The sequence below is a fragment of the Lycorma delicatula genome, chromosome 6 (assembly GCF_047948215.1).
Source record: "Lycorma delicatula isolate Av1 chromosome 6, ASM4794821v1, whole genome shotgun sequence".
In the NCBI taxonomy this organism is placed as follows: domain Eukaryota; kingdom Metazoa; phylum Arthropoda; class Insecta; order Hemiptera; family Fulgoridae; genus Lycorma; species Lycorma delicatula.
Genome location: NC_134460.1, coordinates 800,333 through 816,313, shown reverse-complemented (window position 1 = coordinate 816,313; position 15,981 = coordinate 800,333).

Here is a 15,981-nt window from a genome sequence, read left to right as displayed (position 1 = left end):
TTAAAAACTCAACACAGTAATATTATTTTGTCAAAAAAAAATTAATTGTATTTTAAATGATTCGATTGATTGATTGATTTAAAAAAATTATTTCTTGTAAATCGAGTTGAGTTGCACAAAACAGTTCTGTTCCTCTTTAATGGAGATGGATATTGTTATTTTTAAACCATTATTTTTAGCATATTCAGAGTTACAAACATAAGGATGAAATAGCATTATTAATTTGCTAAATATTGGTCTAAATGATTCATATTTATGAATAATCTGATAACCCATATTTAATTTTGAAAACTTGTTCTGATTTTTTGAGTGAGTCCCCAGAGATGATATTGTACTTTAGGCCAGAATATATAAAAATATAATAAATATTTAATTATGATAACAAACTTAAAGTTTTATTAATACATTTCAAAACAAAACAGTATATTTTTAAAGATATTAACTGAAAAATGTTTGCTAAAGATAGTTTGTTAATTTCTGTGTCCAGTAGCATTAGTTTTGATTCTTCCAATACCCACCTGTATAGATTGCTTTCTTTTTGTATGATAACAAGTTGTCATGGATGTGGGAGTGAATTGTCAGAAAGGGCATACCAGCAGATGTTTGTACTCCTAGTACTCAGTAGCAACATCTTGTCACCTAAATGTTCTACCATTTAGCAAGATATACAAGTAATATATTCCAAAGATGTTTATTTATATTAATTAGTATTAGAATGAAATATATAAAAGCGATTGAAATAAGTTCACATCAGTAAAACCATGTTTTTAAACATATTTAAAAAAATTTTTTTTTAACAAATATATTAAATAATACATACATATTGTGTGAAATTATATCATAATTTTTGTTGACATTAACTGTGAAATATGATATGTTCAAAAAGTAACCTACATAAACACGATTATATGTTGAGGGATTGTATTCCGTGTGCTGCGAGTAATATTTCCTGCAAAAAATGGTAATCCTTTGTTGTGCACTTTGTTTCTGTAAACCAGTCAAGCTAGGGACCTTGAGCTGAAGAGGTATCTCTCTTTTTTGGTGTATAAATATATGTATATATATTTTGGTACATTTATGCATACTAGTTTTTCTTATTCGTTATGATTTTATACCGGCAAATTATCCAATTAAATATTACTCCATTACATAGTATGACATTATACTACATCAACCTTTCACACCACCTTCTCTAACAGGAAAATACTAATAATATCACAGAGGAAATACCCTGTTTGTAAAATGTATACAGCATATTCATTATTTCCGGTTCATTTATATTTAAATGCCTCCATTTAAAATGACTAATCTAAGAATTATGATGAAATTACAAGTAAATGCAGAATTACTTAGTTTTTATAATCATAATGCTAAACATAATCATAATTTTTTTTATAAACATATTGTTTAAAATTTTCATTTAAAAGAATCATTGAAAAACCAATTAAAATGAGAACTGTTATTAATGGTTAATTTCACACATTGGAAATTAAGAACCTATTCTCATGTTATTAAACTTGACAAGTAACCTTGTTTTCAGTATTTGCATGTTACAGGAAATCAATCAATCATCAGTGAGATAAGTTACTTAAAATAAGGAAATTTTGTTTAAAAATTATATCTAACTTTACTTTTTTTTTGTCTTCAGTCATTTGACTGGTTTGATGCAGCTCTCCAAGATTCCCTGTCTAGTGCTAGTCGTTTCATTTCAGTATACCCTCTACATCCTACATCCCTAACAATTTGTTTTACATATTCCAAACGTGGCCTGCCTACACAATTTTTCCCTTCTACCTGTCCTTCCAAAATTAAAGCGACTATTCCAGGATGCCTTAGTATGTGGCCTATAAGCCTGTCTCTTCTTTTAACTATATTTTTCCAAATGCTTCTTTCTTCATCTATTTGCCACAATACCTCCTCATTTGTCACTTTATCCACCCATCTGATTTTTAACATTCTCCTATAGCACCACATTTCAAAAGCTTCTAACCTTTTCTTCTCAGATACTCCGATCGTCCAAGTTTCACTTCCATATAAAGCGACACTCCAAACATACACTTTCAAAAATCTTTTCCTGACATTTAAATTAATTTTTGATGTAAACAACTTATATTTCTTACTGAAGGCTCGTTTAGCTTGTGCTATTCGGCATTTTATATCGCTCCTGCTTCGTCCATCTTTAGTAATTCTACTTCCCAAATAACAAAATTCTTCTACCTCCATAATCTTTTCTCCTCCTATTTTCAAATTCAGTGGTCCATCTTTGTTATTTCTACTACATTTCATTACTTTTGTTTTGTTCTTGTTTATTTTCATGCGATAGTTCTTGCGTAGGACTTCATCTATGCCGTTCATTGTTTCTTCTAAATCCTTTTTACTCTCGGCTAGAATTACTATATCATCAGCAAATCGTAGCATCTTTATCTTTTCACCTTGTACTGTTACTCCGAATCTAAATTGTTCTTTAACATCATTAACTGCTAGTTCCATGTAAAGATTAAAAAGTAACGGAGATAGAGAACATCCTTGTCGGACTCCCTTTCTTATTATGGCTTCTTTCTTATGTGCTTCAATTGCTACTGTTGCTGTTTGGTTCCTGTACATGTTAGCAATTGTTCTTCTATCTCTGTATTTGAACCCTAATTTTTTTAAAATGCTGAACATTTTATTCCAGTCTACGTTATCGAATGCCTTTTCTAGGTCTATAAACGCCAAGTATGTTGGTTTGTTTTTCTTTAATCTTCCTTCTACTATTAATCTGAGGCCTAAAATTGCTTCCCTTGTCCCTATACTTTTCCTGAAACCAAATTGGTCTTCTCCTAACACTTCCTCCACTCTCCTCTCAATTTTTCTGTATAGAATTCTAGTTAAGATTTTTGATGCATGACTAGTTAAAACTAATTGTTCTGTATTCTTCACATTTATCTGCCCCTGATTTCTTTGGTATCATTACTATAACACTTTTTTTGAAGTCTGACGGAAATTCCCCTTTTTCATAAATATTACACACCAGTTTGTATAATCTATCAATCGCCTCCTCCCCTGCACTGCGCAGTAATTCTACAGGTATTCCGTCTATTCCAGGAGCCTTTCTGCCATTTAAATCTTTTAATGCTCTCTTAAATTCAGATCTCAGTATTGTTTCTCCCATTTCATCCTCCTCAACTTCCTCTTCTTCCTCTATAAAACCATTTTCTAATTCATTTCCTCCGTATAACTCTTCAATATATTCCACCCATCTATCGACTAACTTTACATCAGCAGTTATATTAACAAATACATGTTTTATTATTCGTTAAGTTAACTTTATCAATTTACTGGTTTATTAATGATCTATAATTTATTATTATTTTTTATTGTTTTAGGAATCCAGTGATGATATTAATGCATCCAACCAATTATACTTTTGCAGAATTTGTCGGCAGCATTTTCCCTATAAGATTCCTCTAAAACGCCATATGCAAAGAATTCATCAAAAGGAAAAGCCTACTGTCTACAGTTGTAGACCATGTAAGATAGCTCTTTATACACCTCGAAAGTTTTCAGAGGACTTTAAAAGCTGTCCATTTGGATACCTCAAAAAAAAAATATTTACATGTCAGCAGTGCGGTAAGGTATTTGCTATACAGAAACATTTAAATCAACATGAAGCTGCACACGACAAAACTAAACAATCTTTTGCTTGTAGTCTTTGTGGCAAAGAATTTACAAAACAGAGAATACTAACTCATCATATTTCAATGCATAAAGAACTCTGGCAGAGTTGTAAAGTATGTAAAAAGCCATTTAAGAAAGCTAATGATCTCAAAAAGCATATGATAACAAAATACCATATTTTTGCGCAAAATGTAAAAAAGGTTTTCTTGAAAAAAATCAATTTAAGAAGCATAAGAAACGGTTCCAAAAGGCAAAAACCAACATGTACTGGATGTTTAATTACTAATCAACTAATATGAACATAAGTTTATGAAAACTACTGACAGCATAAAATCAATAATAGAAGCAACTTTTGAATCAAAAAAAGTTAAATTAAAAATTATTCACATTAAAAATTTGTTTAAAGCAAGAGAAATATGTTACAGGAAAATGTTAGGTTTAATTAAAAGAATATCTTTTATAATTTTCTTTTTTTTAGTAAGATGTAATTATTACTGTGCTTAAAAAACAACTTGATAAATTTGTTTAGAAATATAGAATTTGTTCCATATTGGTCATGTTGACTTTTAAACTTATTTTTACAACCCATATACATTCTATTAATATTTTATTACTGTGCTGTAACTTTTAACAGGTATAGTAACATTCAATTTACCATGCAAGTAAGAAAAACTGATCCAAAAACATGGCAAACTAATAAGAAAAGCAGTTTCACAGAAAAGTAAACAAAATTTTTTTCTTAAATGATTATAACTTTTCATATAAATATTAATAATACTTTACACATTTAACCTAATCAATATGTCATTGATTAATAATTAAGTAGAAATTTCTGAAGAATGGTCTTTTCCAACAAATATATTTTATATTTATAGATGTTTAATTAATCTTTGAACGGAATACCTGCAGAATTACTGTGCAGTGTACGTGAGGAAGAAATAGATACATTATAAAAACTGGTGTGTAATATTTACAAAAAAGGAGAAGTTCCATCCGACTTCAAAAAGTGTTATAGTCATGATACCAAAGAACGCAAGAACAGATAAATGTGAAGAATACAGAAAAATTAGCTTAACAAGTCATGCCTCAAAACTCTTAACTAGAATTCTGTATAGAAGAATTGAAAGGAGACTGGAAGAAGTATTACCAGAAGTCCAATTTGGTTTCAGGAAAAGTATAGGAAAAAGGGAAGGAATTTTAGGCCTCAGATTAATAGTAAAAGGAAGATTAAAGAAAAACAAACCGACATACTTGGCATTTATAGACCTAGAAAAGGCATTCGATAACGTAGACTGGAATAAAATGTTCAGCATTTTAAAAAAATTAGGGTTCAAGTACAGAGATAGATGAACAATTGCTAACATTTACAGGAACCAAACAACAACAGCAATAGTTGAAGAACATAAGAAAGTAACTATGTTACATTTTAATGTTTACATAGAACTAGCAGTTTATGATGTTAAAGAACAATTTAGATTTGGAGTAACAGTACAAGGTGAAAAGATAAAGATGCTACGATTTGCTGATATAGTAATTCTAGCTGAGAGTAAAAAAGGATTTAGAAGAAACAATGAACAGCATAGATGAAGTCCTACACAAGAACTATCGCATGAGAATAAATAAGAACAAAAAGAAAGTAATGAAATCTAGTAGAACTAATGTATATGAACCACTGAATATAAAAATAGCGAGAGAAAAGATTACGGAGGTAGAAGAATTTTGTTATTTGGGAAGTAGAATTACTAAAGATGGATGAAGCAGGAGCAGTATATAATATTAAATGCCGAATATCACAAGCGAAACAAGCCTTCATTCAGAAATATAATTTGTTTACATTAAAAATTAATTTAAACATCAGGAAAACATTTTTGAAAGTATGTTTGGAGCATAGTTTTATATAGAAGTGAAACTTCATATAAAGATCGGAGGACATGAGAAGAAAAGATTAGAAGTTTTTGAAATGTGGTGCTATAGGAGAATGTTAAAATCAGATGGGTGGCTAAAGTGACAAGTGAAGTGGTGTTGCGGCAAATCGATGAAGAAAGAAGCATTTGGAAAACTATAGTTAAAAGAAGAGACAGACTTACAGGCTACATATTAAGGCATCCTGGAATAGTTGCTTTAATATTGGAAGGACAGGAAGAAGGGAATAGTTGTACAGGCAGGCAATGTTTGGAATACGTAAATCAAATTGTTAGGGATGTAAGATGTAGGGGGTATACCAAAATGAAACGACTAGCACTAGGTAGGGACTCTTGGAGAGCTGCATTAAACCAGTCAATAACTGAAGACAAAAAAAAAATATTAATCTTTAAATACAAATAACAGATAATTCTTTATATAGTAACAATGTAAATAGTTTTTAAAAGTGATGAAATTTTTAAATTAAGTTTACATATTACTGTTGGCAGTGTAGATGTTATAATTCTGAATAAATAACATTACCAGAAACACTGACAGGTTAAAAACAAGAACAACCCTTTTATTATTATATTTTTAAAATATACAACTAATAATCATGAATAATTAGGTGAAATGAACAAAGAAAACAGTTCTAAATGAACATGCAATCCTACTACACAATGCTATGCGTTTCCAAAATTTGCCAAAATTTCTTTATATTATTAATGTTTATATTATCAAAATAAGGTTATATTATTTAAAAAAATACTCTATGCAGTAAAAAGAAATGGTGAGCGAGTGTGAACTTAAATCAAATTGCACTTTCAACAAATGGACAGGATATTTGATCAGTCAAATATGTGGCAAAAAGGTGAATCTCACCAGAAACTATATAAAGTATAAGATAATCAACACAGCTATTATTAACTGTATAGTGTGCTGCTGCTATTAGAGTAAAATAATTAGGCGTGTGGTTGGACAAGCACTGGTCTTTTACTAGACACGTTGAGGAGGTGGCAAGAAAGTGCGAAAATGTGATGCAGGTGCTCAGCAAAATCATTATAGTTATAGCTAGGTTATAGCTCAGGTGCCACCCATAGATTTACAAGCACATATGAGAGCTTCAATAGTGGCCAGACGATTCAAAAAGGAAGCAACTGACAGTATCTACATGGTTTGGTGTGACAGATGGCAGGATTCAGACAGAGGAAGGTGAACCAATGGGTTCATCAGTGACATCAGAAACTGGGTGAACATTCAAAAGAATGATAATGCCGGCAACGAATTCACCCATTTCCTATCTGGATGTGGATGTTTCCAGGACTATCAGTACAGGATGGACAGATACCATACAAGTCGCAGTCATCGATTGCGGCAGGCTGGATACAGCAGAGCAGGTGGTGTTCTTTTGCTCTAGATGACGCGACTTGAGTAGTGCTCTGGGAACAGGGTGTGGAGAGGGTCAACAGTATAATCGAGGTGATGTTCAGAAATAGTAACAAATGGGAATGCGTCTACACTAAGATCGCAACAGTGATAGAAGAGAAGGCCAATGAGGAGAGGCGATAACAGGCTGAGGAGATGAAAATCGATAGAGACATGGAGTTCAGTGATGGGTGATCAAGGGGGAGCCAGTTTCTGGAGGTGAACGGTGGAGACTCCTTGGAGTTGTCATTCGTCAATTGTCCCCTGGGGACATCTTCCAGTCATCCAGATTCAGATAGTAGAGTGCCTGGGTGATCATGCAGAAGCTCTACATACCACATGGTTTAGATCCAGCCCCTGCATAAGAGGGGAGATTTTTTAGCGAGTGAGAGCCCCGCACTATGGTCGTGTGGGCCTGGCAGAGCTTTTTCCTCCCCCTGCAGAAACAAAATATAACCAAATATCTTCTTTTTCTTTTTTTTGACATTCAGTTTTGTATTAGTTTTGGTATTTAGTATTAGTTTTTTTTTGTTCATCGTTTTTGTTTTGTTTTATTTATTTATGGTGTTCTGAGTGTTTTGATGTTTAATTTAGTGTTTTACTAGCCATTGCTAAGGTCTGTTGCCAGCCTACCAACCGTAGGCTTTCTGGTAGGCTAACGGTTGGCCATCCCACCGTAGTTATTCCTTGTCTTTTCGTCACTGGTGATCAGAACTAGATCTCCAACCAAAAGGTTACGGGCGGGACAATGCCATTTGTAGCGTTGTTGAAGATAATCCTTTGACCATCGTTTCCAAATCGATTGTATAAATTTTTGGAGTAGTTGCCAACGACCTAATCGTGTAATTTCAACCTTTTGATAACTGGGTTCAGGTAAAGATGTGAGAGGACATCCAATGATAAAATGTCCCAGAGAAAGTGGTACTGGATCTCTTTGGTCTGTGGAAATAGCAAAAATAGGCCGAGAATTATGACAAGCCTCAATATGTAAATACAATATAAAATTCCTTAAAGTTAGGAAAATTTGACACTTTTGATTGCACTTTCCAATAGACCACCTAAATGAGAAGATGAAGGAGGAATAAATGATCAACTAATTCCTTATGATGTAGAAAAGGTTTGAATATTTGTTTTAAATTTGTCTAACTTTAAAAGTTGATACAAGTTGTACAAAATATTTCTAGCAGAATGAAAGTTAGCATCGTTATCAGAAAATATTTTAGTAGGTATACCTCTATGTGAAATGAGTCTTTTGAAGGCAGAAATAAACTTTAAATGAATAGCTTTAGTGGCTAAACATATAAAAAGCGCTATGTAAGCCTTAATGTTTTAGATCTCTGTCAGCCTTGACGAATTATAATTGAGTTATTATTATAACTGTGCAAGAAGAGAATGTTATATTGGTATTGAGTTTTTGCATCAAATGTAAAACAAGTTAAACACTTACAAACGATTGACAAAATGATTCTTTTTGAATTTATTATCCAGTATCTCTGTCGCAACGAATGATGTGTTAATTGTATACCAGTGTGTAAGAGTCTTGAGTGCTCAGAGTTGATAATTACATAATGTACGCACTCTAATGTAATACGATAGTATGTTTAATGTGATATTGTATGAGAGAACATTGAAGTTTGCCACCTATACGGATAAGACCTAAAATCATCCAAAAATGGATCTAGTGAACTAAGCTTACTTTGTTTATCAATGACCTGATTGTTTTTAAGATTCTTTATCTCATTATTGAAATACATGAACTGTGATTGTTGTAGTAAAAAGTAGAGTATGATTTAATTCCTTAGTAGTTAAAGTACTAAAATTACATTCAGACGGTTTTGATTTAATATTGTGAATGAATCTGAAACAGAAATTAATGTTCATAACAAAGCATGTAAAGATGAAAACCTTTGTGTGTAATGGCATGCAACAGTAGATGTACATGAAATTAACATCGTTTTACGCCTTTCTAATAAGCATTCAAGACTTAAACTATCATTGAACAGAATATTAAGATCCGTTGGCCAATGGGAAGAAGATTGTAATAGCCAAGGAGGACCATGCTACCACAGTGAGATATCAAGTAACTTTCTTGGTGAGCAATCTCTAGACTATACATCTGCTGTCTTATCAGAGGATATGATGTAATGCCAATTGGTGATTGAAATATTTTGTTAAATTTCAGAAACTCTGTTACCTATAAATACCTTCCAACTCGAAGAATGTCCATGAATCCAACAAGTGCTATGGTGGAATCCATGTATAGTGTATCTCGTCAAAGTATATCTTTAATGCAGTAGATACCTTCACAAATAAACGTGAAAGTAGTAAACAACTACAGAGTTCAAGTCTGGATAATGTGATTTGTTTTTAGGGGGCTAGTTTTGATTTAGAATATAGTAAATTAGATGTATAATTACATATATGGTTGGGAGTATAAAGTGCGTATATCAAGGTAACAACCGTAGCCCATAAAAGACATCAGAAAATCCATTTAAGTGAATGGAATGAAGGATCTAATTATGTTAAATGACCCAAATGTAAATGAAAGCCATTGTGTTACACTGATAAACATAATTTTTGTTTCCTAACATGTGATATATGATTTTAATCTGTTTTTTGATGCTGAAAACGAATATGAACTCAGAATTTTCTATCACCCACCATTAATGAAAATTTTTTTAAATTTTAATTAAAGTATTTTTTCATTTTTCAATGTATTTTGCACTTTAAGCTCCAATATTGTATTCCGTTAGCTCATTTTTTATTGTTTAACTTTGTTAACATAATTTTTAAGCTATAAATAAACAATACTAGACAAAGAATTAAATCATATCACAGTCACATATTATGATATCTAATACTGAAGAGTGATCCTTCACGGACAAGACTAATCATGTCTGTGCAGGTAGAAACATGTAGCTGAAAACACAGCTGCGTTGTCTGTATTAAGCACTGTTTTTAGAAATGAATTAATTTTGTTCAGTCTTATTGCTATCTTAAGTTTGTAAACAGTGCAGTGTCATAATGTCTCAAAATTGTGTAAATGATGTGGATGCCTTTTCTTATGTAGGTGGTGAGTTTACCGTAAAATCAAACAGAAAAAACACTACACCTTTAATTAAAAAAGCATATCATTTGTACTTTCAGTGTAAAATTGGTAATCAGGATAAGACGTGGGCTCCTCGTATAGTATTTACTAATGGTTCTGTATATTTAAGAGGATGGCTGAAAGATACACGGAAGGCTTTGCGATTTGGTGTACCTATGGTTTGGCGTGAACTAAAGGATCATGTAACGATTGTTGCTTATATTCAACAAGTGTGTCTGGAATTTGTAAAAAATCTAAACATTCTGTAAAATATCCTTCATCGCAATCTGCCATCAGGCCTGTACCGCACAGTAAAATTATTCCAGTTCTTAAGCCACATATGAATGTATATTTCGAAAGCAGCGATGAAGAATCTGGCAATACTGAGAAAAAGAAATAATGATTTTGATTTTAAATTATCTTTTGATAAGCCACATCTCATATCACAAGGTGAATTAAATGATTTGGTCAGGAATTTAAATTTATTAAAAAATCAAGCTAAACTGTTAGGATCAAGACTGCAAGGTTAGAATTTACTTTAAAAAAATACAAAAATTTACGGCTTTTAAGGCCGACAAAAAAACTTTCTCCGTACTTTATTGATGAAAATAATTTGATTTATTGCACAAATATTGATGAGCTTATGTTGCACTTAGGACAAGTTCATAAACCTGAGGTAACAAATATCCTTCGACACCAATCGCTTATGGTATCAATTTGAAAGAGACATACGACGTGATGATAAACGTTCTTAAAAAAATAAATTATAAATTACATAGCTGGATCATATGTGGTGATTTGAAAGTTATAGCTATTTTATTAGGCATGCAGTTAGGAAATACTAAGTACATGTATTTTTTTGCGAATGGGACAGCTGAGCTAGGGATAAACATTATGTTATCAAAGAGTGGAAGAAACGAGACAACTTACTTCCAAATGGGAAAAATATTATCTATGAGCTCTTAGTTGAACCCAAAAAAATATTTTTACCCCCTCTCTCCATATCATGCTAGGACTAATGAAAAATTTTGTGAAAGCAATGAAGAAGTATAGTTGTATATCAGGCAGAAATTTTCGAATGTATGTGAAGGAAAAATTAAAGAAGTAATATTTTTTGGTCCTCAAATAAGAGAGTTGGTCAAAGATGATGTATTTAACCCGATTTTAAATATTGCAGCTTGGGCTTCATTTAAACACGTTTGCAAAACTTTTCTCGGCAAAAAAAAATCCGACAATTACCACGATATTGTTAATCAACTTCTTACTTCATACAGAGCTATGGGATTTAATATATCTTTGAAAATAGATTTCCTCCACTCACAGCTGGATTTTTTCCCAGACAACCTCAAAGACGTAAGTGACAAACACAGTAAACGTTTCCACCAAGACATTTCGGTGGTGGAAAGCCTCTGTAAAGGGAAATGGAATACTAACATGTTAGCTGATTACTGTTGGACATTAATTCAGGATGTGCCTGAGGCTATTTATAAAAGAAAAGCATCAGCGAAATCATTGCCAACACAGATATTGTAATGAAAAATTATAAATTTAAATAATATCTAACAAAGATGGCTTGGAAATATTATGCGCTTATGTTTTTAAATGCATATTTATATACAGATAAGAGATTACCATTATCATACATAAAATTTCCTATATATTGTTATTCGAGTGGAGCGGTTTACAATTTTACATTTTGTATGAGATTATTTACCGCTTTAAAAAAATGACTACCCTTCATTTTACCAGTTTGAAAAACATTTGGCATGATAAATAGATCATCCTGTGTATTTGTGCCGTGTTTATTCATCTGAATTATATTTATTTTCTGTTTATACAAACAGTAGAGTCCACCATATCTTCTAGACATGACAAATGCTAGTGGTGGGAGGAAACTGTTGCCGATAATAGATACTGATAATACTACTGAAATGTAGAGAGCAGGTGTGATACAAAACATGATATAGATACGAAGGTGGCCTGATTATGAAACTTATCAAAGAAAAGGCAAGATACGCAGATAGGACATGTACTACGGCATAACAGTTTGTTGCACACCATAATACAGGGCATAGTTAAAGGAAACAATACAAGAGGAAGATCAAGACTAGGGAATATTGAACAAATCATATAGTATGTTGGGTGTAAAATGTGTATGGAAACACAAAGATTAGCACATGATAGAATAATAGAACTGGCTGTCAGAGGAAGACTACTGCAGACCAATCCTAGGATTTTCTTTATAAGACCACATTATGGAGGTGGTTTATCCTTGGCGGAATAGGAATAGTGCCAGCTAAACTGTGCGGTATTAATTTATGTTAATATACTATTAATTGTAATTGTTTTGCTCATTTCATACCTTACCAGTAAACAGATATATATATATATATATTTATTCTGTAAGCAACAACAGGATTACATGTTGTATTCATTAAAATTGTCCAAGTTTGTATCAAAATCATATAGTCACTAACCTTTGCAAATGAATTGGTACTGAAATGAATTGTTCTGCTAAACGTAAAGAAATGTGTCACTGACACAGGACTTGCTCGTTATTGAAGATACGTCCAAGCAACAGGTGTGCCTTTCGTCACACACCATTAAAGGAAGTACCTTTAGATAACAATGAATACTTAATGTTTAAATAAATAACACCAGAATGTAATTCTGGCACCAGTGCATCCCTGGCAATTAGCATATAGTCTGTACAACCTTGAACTTGTGATTTCAAGTAAGAAGACTAATGGATGAAAAGGAGTAATGTTAGAAAAACAAAATTAATGAAATATCCTCTTAAGGAACGAACAATTTAAAAATTAAAAGAGTATGGAAGTTTGGAGATGTAAAAATGAATCAAAAAAGGTAGTATTATTTAATAAAAAGTAATAGTAATACTTACTAAGATTGAACCTTCGTTGATCTTTATGTCTATGTTGAGAGAACTTCTTTGTGTTATTTATGGTGTAACAATAATATTAAGAAATATTATAATAAATAATAAAAAAAAACAATGTGAATGTGAGCATGTGTGTATTTTTTATAAATATATAACAATTTTTTTTTTTTTTTGTTAAGTATGTAACAATTTCAATATAAAGTAGTTGGTTCAAGCACGAAATACAAGATGGCGTACCCACAGTTAGCAAACTTTTGAAATATTTGTTTAGATAATATTTTTTAATTTTCTTTGTAAAATGTTAATATGATGAAAGTACTAGGCAGCAATTGTTTTTATGTAATTTTTTTTTTTTTTTGTTACATTCAACTGTAAAATTTCTTTTGATGGTAGTTTTTTCTTGTAATTTTTTTTTTTTTTTTACATAATGATTTCTTGTAATCTTTTTTTTTTTAATGTAAAGATTTTTTTTGACAGGTGTATTTATTTATTTATTTTTTTTTATTTTGTTACATTCGACTGTAGGATTTCTTTTTAAATTTTTTATCATTTATGTCAATTTTCTTTGTATCTATTTCAATATGATGTATGTTGTAAGCAGAAATTTTTTTTTGTTAGGTAATTTTTTTTTTTTATTTATGTAACGATTTCATATGACTGTATTTTTCTTGATGTATTTTTTTGATGACAGTAATAAGCTTTTTTTTTTTATGTAACTATTTCTTTTGAAAGTTATCTTTCAATTTTATCTAAATTTTATATCAAATTTATCGTTTATGTCAATTTTCTTTGTAACTATTTCAATATGAAGTAAGTTTTAGCAGCAATTTTTTTTTGTTAGGTAATTTTTTTTTGTTATGTAACAATTTCTTTTGAGTGTATTTTTTTTCAAAATATTTTTAATCATTTATATAAATTTTCTTTGTAACTGATGACAGTAGTAGTAGGTATCAATTTTTTTTATGTAACTTTCTTTTTCAATTTTTTGCAATCGCTTATGTCAATTTTCTTTGTAACTATTTCAATATGATGTTTGTTGTAGGCAGCAAATTTTTTTTTGTTAGGAAATTTTTTTTAAAGTTATTTAACTATTTCTTTGACTGTAGTTTTCTCTTTATCAAATATTTGTAATCATTTACGTAAATTTTCTTTGTAACTATTTTAATATGATAACAGAAGTAGGCAGCAAATGTTTTTGTAATTTTATTATTATTTTTTTTTTTAAATTTATTTCAATTTTCTTTGTAACTATTTCAATATTGTTTAAGTTGTAGGGAGCAATTTTTTTTTTGTAATTTTTTTTTTTTAATTTATTTCAATTTTCTTTTTAACTATTTCAATAGTGTTTAAGTTGTAGGCAGCAATTTTTTTTTTGTAATTTTTTTTTTTTAATTTATTTCAATTTTCTTTGTAACTATTTCAATATTGTTTAAGTTGTAGGCAGCAATTTTTTTTTTGTAATTTTTTTTTTTTAATTTATTTCAATTTTCTTTGTAACTATTTCAATAGTGTTTAAGTTGTAGGCAGCAATTTTTTTTTGTATTTTTTTTTTATATATATATATAACGATTTCTTTTGAATGTAGTTATTTCTTTATTAATTTTACTTTATTTCAATTTTCTTTGTAACTATTTCAGTATTCTATAAGTTGTAGGAAGCAAGGTAATTTTTTTTTAAGTTATGTAATGATTTCTTGTGACTGTAGTTTTCTCTTTATCAAATATTTGTAATCATTTACGTAAATTTTCTTTGTAACTATTTTAATATGATAACAGAAGTAGGCAGCAAATGTTTTTGTAATTATTTTTTTTTTTTTTAAATTTATTTCAATTTTCTTTGTAACAATTTCAATATTGTTTGAGTTGTAGACAGCAATTTTTTTTTGTAATTTTTTTTTTTTTTAATTTATTTCAATTTTCTTTGTAACTATTTCAATATTGTTTGAGTTGTAGGCAGCAATTTTTTTTTTTTTATTTATTTATTTTTTATATGACGATTTCTTTTGAATGTAGTTATTTCTTTATTAATTTTATTCTATCATTTATTTCAATTTTCTTTGTAACTATTTCAGTATTGTATAAGTTGTAGGCAGCAATTTTTTTTTATGTAATTTTTTTTGTTATGTAACGATTTCTTTTTAACTATGTAACTATTTACGTAAAATTTTTTTTAAACATTTGAAGATGATGTAGTTGGTTCAATGGGGAAATAGAAGATTGTGTACCCACAGCTTTTCAAACTTTTGAGATATTCGTTATAACATGAAATATTATAACATGAAAAATATTATAACATGAAAAAATAAACTAGACTGGTATAACATTTAGTATTTTAAAAAAATTAGTTTGGTGACACTAGCTCTGTGGAGGGTTAGAACCAACCTAGGTGTAGACATTATCAGTGTTATGGTCGGGTAACCCCTGATGCTGAAAAACATCACTTATTGTGATGTTATGATATCTTGATACTGTATTTTTTATGTTTTTACTGTTTTTTTGGATCTGGTGTATTAAAGATGTTCTATTTCCATATTCAATTTGTAACCGATAAAACTGTAATAATTATAATGGACTACAGACAAATAGTTACCTAACAAAATTGAATTCTTCAATTTTAGATCAATCAAATACCAAGAGATATTACAATTAAAATTCTGTTACAAATAAAGATGTTACAATATTTCTGGAGTATTACTTATTTTTTGAGTGATTATTTTTTTTGTATAATTCTTGTTTTTGATATATTATTGATATAGATGATAATATATAATATACATTCGGATAACGGTAAACGGTGATATTTCCTGTGTACTTCATTATATTAGTAGACTGTTGGTATGTGAAACTATCAACGTGTGTAAAAAAGTAGAAAAGTGTATAAAGAATATAGTGGATGATAATTGTTCAGAGTCAAGAAAGTAGATGTAAGTTAAATAAGAGAGAAAATTGTCAGCTTTGACCAAAAGGGAATGCATATTGATAAGCAATTATTAAACCTAGTTTGTTACAGT